The following is a 14,630-nucleotide window of genomic DNA, read 5'->3' as shown; positions in this document are numbered from 1 at the left end:
TTTTAACCCAACTCTTTGGTAAGCATTGATGCTTTTTAATAAAATTCTCACCTAACAATTTCAGCAATTAACAAAAAAAAAATCATATGGTACGATCAAATAGGATTCATCCTAGGATAAAATTGGATTCAATATACTTGTCAATAAACATAATACAAACCATCAGCAGAAGCAAGGACAAGAAATACATAATCGTCTATATGGATGTAGAAATAGCTTTTAAGAACCTCCAATAGCCCTTTATGATTAAAAGGTCTGAGAAACTAGGAATACATGGAACATTCCTCAGTATGTATGTGACAGAGATAATTAGCATTTACCAAATGGTGGAAGCATGAAGACATTAAAATCAGGAATGAGACAAGGATGTCCACTCTCTCTACTACTCTTTAAAATGGTTGTGGACTTTCTAGCAAGAACAATAGGCAAGAGAAAAACATAAAGGAGATCCAAATAGGGGAAGTAAAACTATCCCTTTTCTCATATTTAATGATCCTGTATTTAAAGGACCCTATAGCTTCCTCCCTCAAGTTAGTAAAGGTGATGCTAACTTTCAGTAATGTAGCAGGGTATAAAAACCACAAGAATCAGTATTATTTCTGTGTTACCAACAATGGGAAGATCCAGGCTGAAATCCAAAAAAACAACCTCATATGTATTAGTCTCAAAATAAAATCAAATCTAAACAAAACAACAACAATAACAACAAAACAAGGAATTAATTAATTTACCTAAAAATGTGAAGGGCCTCTACTGTGAAAATTTTAAAAATATAAAAAGGGAAATTGAAGGAGATTCAAGGAAATGGAAAGTCTTTCAATGCTCCAGGTTGGAAGAGATAACATGGAGAAAAATGCAATATTGTCCCCAAATAATTGCCAATGCAATACACATGAAAATCCCAACAATATATTTCAATGCATTAGAGAAAGTAACCAAAATTTAATATGGAATTACAAAATTACACATAAAACAGAAGGCTTACAAATAAACTCATGGGCCTATAGTCATCATACACACACACACACACACACACACACACACACACACACACACACACACACTGGAATTCCACTCCCCCATGAGAAAGGATGACTTTTCACCAGTATTAAGGAAACTGAAAGGCTTGAAAAAATTATACTAAAAGAAAAGAGAAAGGAATGCAGGCTCAGAACAATATAGGTTTCATGGATTCATTCATTTATGATAGCTAGAAGGTGCCCACAATTCTACAAGTAAACAAGACAGATTCTACCTCATCCCAGTTAGAATGGCCATTATCAAGAAAACAAACAATAGCAAATGCTGGCATGGATGTAGCCAATTGGGAACTCTGTTACACTGTTGGTGGAAATTAAACTTGTTCAACCACTCTGGAATGCAGTATGGAATTTCCCAAAAGACTAAATGTAGATCTCCATTAAGATCCAGTAATTCCCTCAACGGCAGTAATCCAAAAAATAACAACAAGCTCGCATGAAAGCTACCAGCATACCCATGTTCAGGGCCCAGGCCCAGAGTTCAAGGACTGGAAAAAAAGTTACTACTAATGGTATTTGTTTCCTCAAATATGAATCTTTTGACAAAAGATACCAAATCATTTTATTTTCAGTATCTAGGTTAGGACTTAAAGGTAGTGGGTGATAAAATGGCTTATTTGTTGAATGTTAGGATAAAATGTAGGCAGTCCAAGAAAGGGGGGATTTTTGTAGTTGTGGTCGAGTGGCTTGAAACCTGGGCTTGGGCACTGTCCCTCAGCTATTCAACTCAAGTTGAGTGCTCTACCTCTCGAGCAACAGTGCCACTTCTGGTTTTCTGGTGGTTAAAAGAGATAAGTCTCAGGGATGTTCCTGCCCAGGCTGGCTTTGAACCACCATCCTCAGATCTCAACTTCCTCAGCAGCTAGGATTACAGCTGTGAGCCACTGGCACCAGACTAAAAATGGGAGATTTTTAGAAAAGAAAATCCACCTCTTCATCTGTGTCTAAGTCTCAGATATCCCTATTACAACACTTTCAACTCAATTCATCAGACTTTTGTAAATTTCTTCTTTTCCTTCATGTGGGAATACTGCAGTCAATATCAACTCAGCTGTGGGACTGGATCAATTGAATGGTAATTGCTAGCACCTAAATCAAGAACTGTTACAGCAAAACAAATGAATCCCTCAGTTGGAATAATTGTTTTCCCTTTTTCTTACAAATTTGTGCTTGATTAATTCATATTGTGATATTGGAACTCCTAACAGAGTGGTGACATTTTCTTTCTCTTCAACCATCTCCCACATGTGGTCAAATATTTAAGAATTCAAAGATTTCTATTGATAATTGATTAAGATGACCTCTAAGAAAATACACATTTCTGGAATTTGGTCTTCTGTCTTGTTTTTGTTTTTTAAATTTATATTTTTTATTGTGAAAATACTGTACAGAGGAGTTACAATTACATGGGAAAGATAATGAGTATATTTCTTATCAAGCATTGTAGCTTCCTCCTTTGTTTCCCCTTCCAATCCCTTCCCAGCCTCACCCCGCCCCCCCCAATACCCCCCCCCAAAGTTGTAAAGTTCGTTTTTGACATGACAATTTGTACATCTCATTGTTGAAACGGATCCACCTGTATCCTTATTGAAACGACTTGTTTTTCCACTTCCCCTCCACAATTATACCGACATCCAATACAGTGAAAGCAGGGGTTATACTGTGGGGGAGAGACATACAAAGCAACAAAGAAATAATCTTATAAATGGGTTAGAACCAAAGGCATGACAGAAAAAAAAATTTGAATACATATCTTAGGGTTCATTTTCCTAACATAATCTTATCTGACCTTTTCTGCTTGACTCAGACATATACTAGATACTGCAAATAAGGGAAACCATGGGACCTATGTTTCTTTGGGCTTGGCTTAATTCCCTTAATATAATTTTTCCAAGCCTTTCCATTTCCTAACAAATGGGGCAATGTCATTCTTTCTGATAGAGGCACAGAATTACATTGTGTATATATACCACATTTTCTTGATCCATTCATCTACTGAGGGGAATCTAGGTTGGTTCCAGATCTTAGCTATGGTAAATAATGCTGCAATAAACATAGTTGTGTTGGTCGCTTTAGTGTGGTCTTGTTTGTAAACATTTGGGTAAATGCCCCAAAGTGGGATTGCTGGGCCATAGGGGAGCTCTATGTGGAGTCTTTTGAGGAACCTCCATACTACTTTTCAAAGTGGTTGAACAAGTTTACACTCCCACCCACAATGAAGTAATGTTCCCTTCTGTACACATCCCCTCCAGGATGTGTTGTTATTAGAATTCTTGATTTTTGCCATTCTAAGTGGGGTGAGGTGGTATCTTAATGTTGTTTTGATTTGCATTTCTTTTAGGGCTAGGGAGGCTGAGCATTTCTTCGTGTGTCTATTTGCCATCCTTCTTTCTTCTTCAGATAAGTTTCTCTTTATGTCTTTAGCCCACTTATTTATTGGGCAGTTGTTTCTTTGAAGATTTGTTGTTTGGGGAATTAATATTTTTAGTTCCAAGTATATTTTAGATATGAGACCCTTGTCCGTTGTATGGCTAGTGAAGATCTTCTCCCAATCCGTGGGCTTTCAATTGAACTTGCTAGCTATGTCCTTTGCCATGCAGAATCTCTGCAACTTCATGTAATCCCATTTGTCCAACCTTTCTTTGATTTGTTTTGTTTCCGGGTCTCTATTAAGAAAATTTTGGCCTGTGCCTAGGAGACCCAGGGTTTCTCCTATTCCATCCTGTAATGTTTTCAGAGTGTCTTCTTTGACTCTGAGGTCTTTGATCCATTTGGAGTTGATTTCTCTCTTGTTTTTACATGCATAAGCTTTCTATGATTTATTTGTTCTACAAGGAATTCTACTTTCCAATCTTTTTGTGACCAATTTTAGTTATCTCTGATCAGTCTTTCTGACTCTCTCTCTCTCTGGAGTCTCATTTCAGTCTGCCTCATCAAAAATATGTTAGCTATCAGCTAAATGGCTCTCACCTTCTGTTTTTTGCCTGCCTTCATGTAGGCTGTTATATCAGCCCTCACTGGCTGTGCTAACTGGAGGTTTTTTTGTTTGGTTGATTTGTGTGTGTGTGTGTGTGTGTGTGTGTGTGTGTGTGTGTGTGTGTTGTTTTAAAGTTCTAGGATTACTATTTAACATAGTAGGTTCTCTGGGCCCCAGTCATCCCTTGGCCTAACTAACTAAATTCCTATTTTAATTCTCTCAAAATGAAGCAATCTGGCATCCTTGCAAAGACATCAATAATCCTCTGTAATAATCCACTTACAGAAATGGTCTATCAGATGGTTTTTCAAGGCTTACTGTAAAAAAATGTTCATTTCCAAGTCACTACCATAAAGCAGATCACATCCCTGAGAGCAGACTTTTGGAAGGAAGTTTGCCCTTCCTTCTTTCTCTTATGATAGATCAAACCATAATATTCTGCAGTTGTGGCCAGCCTGGAGCATATTTTCACAAGCATATTCTGTAGTGTAAAAGAGGACCAACTATCAAAACAAAGGTGAAAATACTTGTCTACTTCAGACTGATTTATCTTGCTTATATTTGTTGTTATTCTCATTATTTCAAACACATGGATAAATTATATTGGAATTAGACAAGTGGCAAAGTATTAATGGAATAAATATACAGTTTACTTTCATATATCCAATATAATACATTTAACCCATTATGGAAAATTAAATCCAATTATAGAAACAATGTCAGGAATATAAAATAAGCCTCAATACATATAATCTGGCACTCATACACCATCATCTATTCATAAATTCAGTCTGTCTATAAATATTTATTTTGTACAAAATAATAAAAATTTATTTAATGAATATGACTTTTAAGTATCATCTGAAATATTCCTCATGTATATAATTATATATATTTATATAGATACCATCTAGACAGGAATGTAACATGTATGTAAAAATAAAATTTCCACAATTTAAGCTAGTTGAGAGGAGTCATACCCTCATGTATTGTGTGGTGTGAATTTTTCCACAATGCTGAACCCTTCTACCTAATACCAAGAGTTATTATGTGCAATAAATTATTATGAGAAATAATTTATTATTTGATGTTAAATGAGTGCTAGGTGTAGAATACACTTTGAATTATTACATTAATTCACAGAAATGAAACAATAATGATATATTATTTGTTTAAATTCTAAAGCTTCTCAAATTTACAATTCATGAAATATATCATTAAAGTTAGTTTCACATTATTCTTTTGTTAAAATTTTATATTAAACATTCAATATTAAGAAATCAATAGTAAGTAACTTACTATTAATATGATATACTATTAAACTGTGATTTGAATTATAGTTCTAACTAATTGTGATGTAAACAACATTTAATGGAATTATAGGTAATATTTTTTAAACTTACCAGTTTGTTATTTGTTTCCTAATTGTGTCATTTGTTATTCTTGGTCCAAGTCATCTCTTCACCTTGCTTAGTATTCTATTTTATCTCTATCTGTTTGCTGATTTTGCATTCTGTTTTCCTTTTTAGTGACTGACATGAGGCTGAAAATCTGTATGCTAGTTTATTACTTGCTATGTTAATATAAAATTACTGCTCTCCAAACTGTTCTACTCTACTCTACTACATACAGTATTTCCCCTCTCCCATCTCCTGTGTTGCTGCTTTCATATATTTTATTTTATTGTCAAGGTAATGTACAGTGTGGCTTTAGCTATAAAAGTAAGTTAATGAACTCATTTCTTTTCAAACTTGTTATCCCTTCTCCAATTTTTCTCCCTCTTCACTCCCAACACCCCCAAGATTATTTCTAACATATTGTCTTGTGAATACCACTGTTGCATAGGTCCCCCCTCTGTCCTTTGTCTCACCATTTTGTTTTTTCCCTTACTATTCCATAGTTCATATCAACATATTTACAATACCCAGGGTATCAAAATCAAAATACAGTGACTACAGGGGATAATGCATAGGTGGGAAAACACAAAGGATAAAAAGAATTCACCTAGAACATTAAGAACACCAACAAAGAACATGTCTTGTAGTTCATTTCACATGGAATCACCTTATATGCTGATATGTACTTAGCTATTGAGCTATTCTGCTCATCTACAAAGATTATACTTGATGTACACAATAATGCTCCCCTATTACCCAGTAATCCCACTTCTGGGCATTTAACTAGGAGACCCAAAACAAGGCCACACTAAAGCTACCAGAACAATTATCTTTATCACAGTAGTATTCACCAGAGATAAGATAAGGAATCAACCCATATGGCCCTCAGTAAATGAATGGATCAAGAAAATGGGACACACACACAGATACACACACATGGAATACTATGTTTATATTAGAAAGAAAGATATCACTTAATTTGTAAGGAAATGGAAGATCTTGGAAAAAATCATATTAAGTGAAGTAAGCCAGACTTAAAGAAACATAGGTCCTATGGTTTCCTTTATTTGTAATAATTAGTTTACATCAAGGATAATCTCATGCATTTTAATTTGACATTTTGTTCTATGTTGAGCATGCATCATTATTGCTATATTGTTTGTTATAATTTCTGCAAACAAGCAGGTATTTAAAGAATTACATTCATCCAAACCATTACTGAAGGAAAAACAACTAAAAAAGCAATCCCTACTAGGAAGAACAACTCCTACTTACTTAGCTTCATTCCTATGTAAAGCCAGTGTTGTCCCCTGTATCCTCATACGGTACATCACAACTCTATACCTGGTCATCCTGTATATCTACTATCTTCTACATTGTGACCTAAATGCCCAGCAATTCCACTTTGCTTTACTTTTTAAAAAGATTTCTCTCTTAATATTTGAGGTTTTTAAGAGAGAGAGAGAGAGAGAGTGTGTGTGTGTGTTTACAAAGAGCAGAGGATAACATTATTCTTCAATTAGAATACATCTTTCAGGTTATTGTAAGTTGTGGCTAATGCGAGAAGTCTTTTGCTATTTTAAGGATGAAACAGAAAAACATGATTGTGCATGTACCACAGTTGCTTTATTAGTGTATAGTTGAACACTGAACTTCGATTTATATCTTGGCTGTTGTGAATAATGTGAATGACAATGAGCTACAGAATATTTACGAGTCACCCAGAGAGAAATAATCACATGATTGGTGGGTCAGATGATATTTCAACTTTGCATTTCTTTTTCTTTTTTTTTCTTTTTCTTTCTTTCTTTCTTTTTTTTTTTTTTTGTCGGTCGTGGAGCTTAAACTCTGGGACTGGGCGATGTCCCTCAGTTTCTCAGCTCAAGGCTAGTGCTCTACCACTTGAGCCACAGCATCACTTCTGGTTTTCTGAGTGTTTATTGGAGGTAAGATTTTCACAGACTTTCCTGCCGGGGCTGGCTTTGAACCTCAATCATCAGATCACAGCCTCTTTGGAAAACTGCATACTATTTTCGACTATTTTCTACTAACCTCTATTTTGACCAAGAGTGTAGAAAATTTCCTTTTCTCCACACTCTCATCAACATTCTTAGCTTTTGTTCAAAAGGTAATAAAGGGCAGATTTTCACTCTCTGCAATACCCCCCAGTGTTGCTTTAGACTTAAATCCAACCTCCTAAACGCTTGGAATTACAAGTCTTTACCACCACACCTGGTTCCTTTGATTTTTTTTCTATGAGTTATAATAGTTATGAAGTAGTATCATAGTATTTTTTTAATTTTTATTTTTTATTGTGAAAGTACTGTACAGAGAGGTTACAATTATATGGGCAAGATAATGAGTACATTTATTTTCAAGCATTGTACCCTCCTCCTTTGTTTACCCTTCCCATCCCATTACATCCACCCCCTCACCCCCCACGCAATTTTCCACATACACACCCACCAAAGTTGTAAAGTTCTTTTTCGACATAACGACTTGTACTTCTCATTGTGGCTTTGGGTCCACCTGTATCCCTATTTAAACGACTGGTTTTTCCCCTTCCCCTCCACAAATTATACTGACATCAAATACAGTGAAAGCAGGGGTTATACTGTGGGAGAGGAGCATACAAAGCAACAAAGAAATAATCTTATCAATGTGTTAGGAACAATATCATGAAAGAAAAAAAAAACAGTTGAATACATATCTTAGGGTTCATTTCCCTAACATCACCTTATCTGACCTTTTCTGCTTGACTCAGACATATACTAGATATTGCAAATAAAGGAAACCAAGGGACCTATATTTCTTTGTGCCTGTCTTGCTTCACTAAATATAATTTTTTCCAAGCCTTTCCATTTCCTAACAATTGGGGCAATGTCATTCTTTCTGATGGAGGCATAGAATTACATTGTGTATATATACCACATTTTCTTGATCCATTCATCTACTGAGGGGAATCTGGATTGGTTCCCTATCTTAGCTGTAGTAAATAATGCTGCAATAAACATAGTTGTGCTGGTAGCTTTAGTGTGGTCTTGTTTGCAAACATTTGGGTAAATGCTCCAAAGTGGGATTAATGGGCCATAGGGGAGATCTATGTGGAGTCTTTTGAGGAACCTCCATACTACTTTCCAAAGTGGTTGAACAAGTTTACACTCCCACCCAAAATGAAGTAAGTTCCCTTCTGTCCACATCCCCTCCAGCATCTGTTGTTAATAGAGTTCTTTATTTTAGCAATTCTAACTGGTGTGAGTTGTTATATCAATGTTGTTTTGATTTGCATTTCTTTTATTGCTAGGGAGGTTGAGCTTTTCTTCATGTGTCTATTTGCCATTCTTCTTTCCTCTTCAGAGAAGTTTCTCTTTAAATATTTAGCCCACTTATATATCGGGCAATTGTTTCTTTGAGGATTTGTTGTTGGATTTAATTTTTTTTAATTCCAAGTATATTTTAGATATGAGACCCTTGTCTGTTGTATTGCTAGTGAAGATCTTCTCCTAATTTGTGGGCTTTCTATTGATCTTGCTAGCTATGTCATTTGCCATGCAGAAACTCTGCAACTTCATGAAATCCCATTTGTCCAACCTTTATTTTATTTGTTGTGTTTCTGGGTCTCTATTAAAAGAAAATTTCGGCCTGCGCCAAGGAGACCTACAGTTTCTCCTATTTCATCCTTTAAAGTTTTCAGAGTGTCTGCTTTGACTCTAAGGTCTTTGATCCATTTGGAGTTGATTCTGGTGTTGGGTGATGTATAAGGATCTTGGTTTAGTTTTCTCCAAATTGTTAACCAATTTTGCCAGCACCATTTACTGAAGAGGCTGTCTTTCTTCCATTCTATTTTTTTAGCTCCCTTATCAAAGATTAGATGACTATAGGTCTGTAGGTTCATTTCTGGGTTTTCAATTCTATGCCATTGGTCCTGAAGTCTGTTCTTGTGCCAGTACCAAGCTGTTTTTATTACTATGGCTTTATAGTAGAGTTTGAAATTTGGTATTGATATTCCTCCAGCAGTGTTCTCTCTGTTGAGGATCATTTTTGCTATTTTTGGTCTTTTATTGTTCCATATGAATTTTTGGATTGCCTCTTCTATTTCCTTGAGGAATGAGTTTTGAATTTTGATGGGTATCGCATTGAATTTGTAGATAGCCTTGGGAAGTATTGCCATTTTCACGATGCTGATCATTCCAGTCCAGGAGCATGGGAGTTTTTGCCACTTTCTAAGTTCTGTTTTGATATCCTTTTTCAAGTTTTTAAAGTTTTCATCATAGAGGTCCTTCACTTCTTTGCTTAAGTTAATTCCTATATATTTTATGTTTTGTGGGGCTATTACGAATGGAGTTGCTTTCCTACATTCAGCCACACTTTCCTCATTTTTGGCATTCAGAAAAGCCATTGATTTTTGAGGGTTAATTTTATACCCTGCTACTTTGCCAAATTTTGAATCAGCCTGAGTAATTTCGGAGTGGAGTTTATGGGATTCTTGAAATACAAGATCATGTCATTTGCAAAGAGGGAGTATTTTACTTCTTCTTAGGCTGTTTGGATCCCTTTTATGTTTGCATCTTATCTTGTTGCTGTAGCTAGGCATTCTAATACTAGGTTGAAGAGAAGTGGAGAGAGTGGACGTCCTTGTCTTGTATCTCAGTTAAGAGGAAATGGCTTTAGTTTTTCAATATTAAGTGTAATGCTGTATTAAGGAATTATTATTGTATTAAGGAATGTTCATGGATTCCTAATTTTTCCAAAATCTTCATCATAAAGGGGTGCTGGATCTTCTCAAATGCTTTTTCTGCATCGATTGAGATAACCATGTGGTTCTTGACCTTGCTCCTATTGATGTGATGAATTATGTTAATTGATTTTTGTATTTTGAAGCAGCTTTGCATCCCTGAAATGAATCCTGTTTGATCATGGTGTATGATTTTTTGGATGAACTGTTGAAGTTGATTGGCCAAAATTTTGTTGAGAAGTTTTACATCAATGTTCATCAAAGAAATGTGTCTGTAGTCCTCTTTCTTGATGAGTCCCTGACTGGATTTGGGATGAGGAATATGATGGCTTCATAGAATGTGTTTGGTAGTGAACTTTCTCTTTCAATTTCATTGGAGAATTGGAGGAGTAATGGTGTGAGCTCTGCTTTGAAGGCCTGGTAGAATTCTGCTGTAAAACCATCTGGTCCTGGACTTTTCTTAGATGGGAGGTCTCTTATTGCTGTTTCTATTTCAATGCTGGTCTGGACCTTTAAGGATGGTCATCTTGGTTAAGTTTTGGCATGTCAATATTTGCTAGGAAAAGGTCCCCATTTCTGCCAAGTTCTCAAACTTATTAGCATAAATTTTTGAGAAGTATTCCCTTTTAATTTTCTTTTTTAATAATTTTTAAAAAGAGATTTCTTGTTTCTTCTTTATTTTTTTATTTTTTATTTATTTTATTTTATTTTATTTGTGAAAATACTACAGAGGGGTTACAATTACATGGGCAGGATAATGCACACATTTCTTACCAAGCATTGCAGCCTCCTCCTTTGTTTACCCTTCACCTCCCTTCCCAGCCTTCCCCCTCCACCCCCCACTGACATTGTAAAGCTCGTTTTTGACATGACAATTTGTACTTCTCATTGTTGCAACAGGTCCACCTGAATTCTTAAACGGCTTGTTTTTCCCCATCTCCTCCACAAGTTATACTGGCATCAAATATATTGAAAACGGGGATTATACTGTGGGGGAGAGACATACAAAGCAACAAAGAAATAATATTATAAATGCGTTAGAAACACATGCATGAAAGAAAAAAAACATTAAAATACCTATCTAAGGGTTCATTTTCCTAACATCACATTATCTGACTTTTTCTGCTTGACTCATACATATACTAGATATTGCAAATAAGGGAAACCATGGGACCTATGTTTCTTTGGGCCTGGCTTACTTCACTTAATATAATTTTTTCCAAGTTTTTCCATTTCCTAACAAATGGAGCAATGTCATTCTTTCTGATGGAGGCATAGAATTCCATTGTGTATATATACCACATTTTCTTGATCCATTCATCTACTGAAGGGCATCATTCATCTACTGAAGGGTCAATTTCATTGACGAGTTGGAGGAGTATTGGTGTGAGCTCTGCTTTGAAGGCCTTGTAAAATTCCGCTGTAAAACCATCTGGTCCTGCACTTTTAGCTGGGAGGTCTCTTATTGCTGTTTCTATTTCAATGCTTGATATGGGCCTGTTAAGATGGTTTAACTCATCTTGGTTTAGTTTTGGCATGTCAATATTGCTAGGAAAAGGTCCATTTCTGTCAAGTTCTCAAACTTATTAGCATAAAGTTTTGAGAAGTATTCCCTTATAATGTTCTGAATCTTGGTTGTTTCTGTGGTGATGTTTCCATTCTCATCTCTGAGTTTATTAATTTGGGTGTGTTCTCTTCTTATTCTGATAAGATTTGCTAAGGGTCTGTCAATTTTGTTAAGTTTTTCGAAGAACCAACTCTTTGTTTTGTTGATTCTTTCTATAGTTTTTTTGGATTCTAATTCATTTAATTCTGATTTAATTTTAATTATTTCTTTTCACCTACTGGATTGGGGTTTATCTTGCTGCTCTTTTTCAAGGAGGTTTAGATGTGACATTAAATTGTTTGTTTCAGATCTCTCCAATTTGTTGATGTAGGAGCTCAGAGCTATAAACTTGCCTCTGAGTACTGCCTTTGCTGTGTCCCAGAGGAGCTGGTAGTTTGTGTGTTCATTTTTTTTGAATAGCATGAACATTTGAATTTCCTTTCTAATCTCTTCCATGACCCACTCATGATTCAGCAGTGTGTTGTTCAGCCTCCATGTGATACCGGAATTTCTTTGGTGGCTTTTGGTGTTGAGTTCTAATTTTATTCCCTTGTGGTCAGAGAGAATGTAAGGTATAACTTCAATGTTTCTGAATTTAGACAAGTTTGCTTTGTGGCCTAAAATGTGGTCTATTTTAGAATACGTTCCATGTGCTGCTGAGAAAAACATGTATTCTGATGCTGCTGGGTGAAATGTTCGGTAGATGTCTGTTAAGTCTAGTTGATCTATGCAGCTGTTTAGATCTGCTGTCTCTCTGTTGAGTTTTTGCCGAGTTGATCTATCTAGTGGGGTGAGTGGTGTGTTAAAATACTCAAAAATTAATGTCTTTGGATCTATATGGGATTTGAGGGAAAGTAGTGTTTCTTTGATAAATTTGGGTGCTCCAATGTTTGTCGAGTAGGTATTCAGAATTGTAATATCCTCCTAAAAGAGAGATCCCTTAATTAGTATGTAGCGACTTTCTTTATCTCTTCTCACGAATTTTAATTTGAAGTCTATTTAATCTGATATTAGGATTCCAACTCCCGCCTGTTTATGGGGGCCGTTTGCTTGGTAGATTTTGTTCCAACCTTTAACATTGAAAATGTGTTTGCTTTTACGGGCAAGATGTGACTCCTGAAGTCAGCAGATAGATGAGTCTTGTTTTTTTTTATCCAACTAGACAGTCTATGTCGCTTAATTGGAGAGTTCAGTCCTTTAACGTTAAGAGAAAGGACTGAGAGGTATTTGGGAGTTCCTGCCATGTTATCCACCTTCTTGGGGGCAGCGAAACTGGGTTCTTCCTATGGTTCTTTGTTTCTCATTTTGGGTGCAGTTTCTTGGTCTTTATTGTGGTCTTGTTGGTTTTCTATGTGTAGGACATCTTTAAGAATCTTTTGTAGGGGAGGGACATACAAAGCAACAAAGAGATAATCTTATAAATGTGTTAGAAACACATGCATGAAAGAAAAAACATTAAAATACACATCTAAGGGTTCATTTTCCTGACATCCCATTATCTGACCTTTTCCACTTGACTCATACATATACTAGATATTACAAATAAGGGAAACCATGGGACCTACGTTTCTTTGGGCCTGGCTTACTTCACTTAATATAATTTTTTCCAAGTTTTTCCATTTCCTAACAAATGGGGCAATGTCATTCTTTCTGATGGAGGCATAGAATTCCATTGTGTATATATACCACATTTTCTTGATCCATTCATCTACTGAGGGGCATCTGGGTTGGTTCCATATCTTAGCTATGGTAAATAATGCTGCAATAAACATAGTTGTGCTGGTAGCTTTAGTGTGGTCTTGTTTGTAAACATTTGGTGGAGATGTATTGTTTCATTTTTTCTTTGCTATGGAAGGTTTTTATTTGGCCTTCAGTTATGAAGGAGAGTTTAGCTGGGTACAGTATTCTTGGTTGATAGTTGTTTGTTTTTAGGGCATGGCATACACCATTCCAGGCTCTTTTTGCTTTGATTGTCTCTGCTGAGAAATCTGAAGTGATTCTAACTGGTTTCCCTTTATAGGTGATTAACCTTTTCTCCCTGACAGCTTTAAGGAACTTTTCCTTGGTCTGAGTTGATCCTATGTGGATTATAATGTGATGGTGGGATGTCAGATTCTGGTCTGGTCTATTTGGGGTTCTAAAAGCTTCTTGTATCTGAATAGGCCTATCTTTTTGTATGTTTGGGATGTTCTCTGCTAGGATCCTGTTAAACAAATTTTCTAGACCATTAACTTCTGTTTCTAGGTGCTCCTCTACACCCATTATCCTTAGATTAGGCCTTCTGATGGTGTCTTCCAAGTGTTGGATAGATCTATCATATTTCTTGGACTTGTCTTGGATGGTTGTATGTTCTTTCTCTATAATATCTAGGCTGTCTTCAATGCCCGAGATTCGATCTTCTGCATGGTCTAACCTGCTCTCAAGGCTTTCTACTTGGTTTTTTATTTCTTTTCCTTCTAATTGTTCAGCTTTGATGGCTTCAAATTCTTCGTTGAAGCTTTGTTTTAGATCTTGTATGGACTTCTTTACTTCCTTAATTTGGTTTTCAGTGTTTATTCTCAAATCACTTAGGTGATTTTTTATGGTTTCCTTGGTCTCCCTGACATCCTTCAGCTCTTCCTTAATGGATTCCATGAATCCCTTTAGTGATCTTTGTGTATTCTCATCCTGCTCTCTCAATTCCTTTATTACTCTTTGCTTAGCTTCCTCACTTTCATGCCATTCGTGAAGTTCTCTTTGTGTGTTCTCAGCCTGCTCACGCTATTTCTGCCTTTCTCTTTGAGTGTTCTCATGCTGCTCATGCCATTCCTGTATCAGTTTTAGAGTAGCTTCCTCACGCTCATGATATTCTGGTATTAACCTTTGGTTTTCCTCC

This window comes from Dipodomys spectabilis, unplaced genomic scaffold, assembly GCF_019054845.1.
Source record: "Dipodomys spectabilis isolate Male_0828 unplaced genomic scaffold, ASM1905484v1 ptg000276l, whole genome shotgun sequence".
In the NCBI taxonomy this organism is placed as follows: Eukaryota; Metazoa; Chordata; class Mammalia; order Rodentia; family Heteromyidae; genus Dipodomys; species Dipodomys spectabilis.
The sequence above is the reverse complement of the archived record's forward strand: the minus strand, read 5'-3'. Positions refer to the sequence as shown.